The sequence below is a fragment of the Brienomyrus brachyistius genome, unplaced genomic scaffold, assembly GCF_023856365.1.
Source record: "Brienomyrus brachyistius isolate T26 unplaced genomic scaffold, BBRACH_0.4 scaffold248, whole genome shotgun sequence".
In the NCBI taxonomy this organism is placed as follows: Eukaryota; Metazoa; Chordata; class Actinopteri; order Osteoglossiformes; family Mormyridae; genus Brienomyrus; species Brienomyrus brachyistius.
Window position 1 is genome coordinate 16,888 of NW_026042523.1, and position 1,299 is coordinate 18,186.

A 1,299-nucleotide genomic window follows, 5' to 3' on the forward strand; every position below is an offset into this window, starting at 1 on the left:
GTTTTTACATATTTCAATATACCAATTTGACTTTAATGTTGAAACAGATGCTAAAACATGGAATAATTTCATAACTAGAGAAACATGTTATTCACAAACACTAGCAAAGGTAGCTTATAGTTAAGCTTACTTAAGTCAGCAAGTCAGGCTACAGTGTGTAAGAATAGTCGTAAACGATAATTTGTCTCAGTCTTACATGACAGAATAAGTAAACAGAAAATATAAAATGGCTGAAACAGCGTCATTAACGCCAGCTACAGTAGAGGCGCAGAAAAGGTGTCATGACTGAAGTATTCCCAAACTCTGGAAGACCGTATGCGAGCCTTTTTTGCCGCGTGTTTCTCCAGAGGCTCCGGAGCTCCGCTGGTTGACACAGCCATGTTGGTTCATGTGCAGGGGGACGAGCGGCAAATTTCTTTTTTGCAGGGTGGTAGGTGATGTCTCATTAATATTTATGAGAGAAGTGCTACATGATTGGCCAGTGCATGCCTTACAAAATGGTGCGGCACTGCATCCAAGCCTGCGGCACTCAGAGTCACAAATACAGTGGAAACCATTTGTAGTAATTACGTCTGTCTGGCTGATTTCCAACTAATTGATATTTGTATATTTATTACATGAATATAAGGTAATATAAGGTAATAGAAGAGGTATTTAATGGTTTTCCATCTGAGGAATTTGCAAAAAACTGCAGTGCATGATGGGTCGGACCTAAAGGCTGCCTTAACGTCCTCATCTGTATGACGACATACATCAAGACTAGGAAGGTGCATAATGTTCATGTCTGGTTGCGTTTGTTGGTCCAGAAAGTAATTCAATTTCGCCATGTAGGTTACGTTCTTAAAAACTGCTTGGATATAGCCCGATTATATGCTGTGGGCCTTTTAATTTCTTTGTTTACCAGGTAGGCTACCTTCTTTAAACTGCGTTTTGTTAGACTACATATTTAGGGAGGTCTTTATAAATTTATAGTAGTCTTCATAAATATGTACATAGTTTAGCCTAACCCAGCCACTTAAGGGAGAAAGCCAGCTCAACTAGGTGTCGGTCCCAAGCCCGGATTAATGGGGAGGGTTGGCGTCAAGAAATAAAGAGACTGTATCTTCACTGCATGACTGATGTCAAAATGTGTGAAATATGTGGTTGTATTAATAAATGCATTAAAGTAGGTTAATGATTCTGTGCTGTCTAAATTGTATAGAAAATTTCTACGTATAGCCAAACAAATCTCCTCCTGTTTGAAAAGGCATAGAAAAAGCAATTTAGCCACTAAAACTTTACAGTTTTTGTGAGGGACAG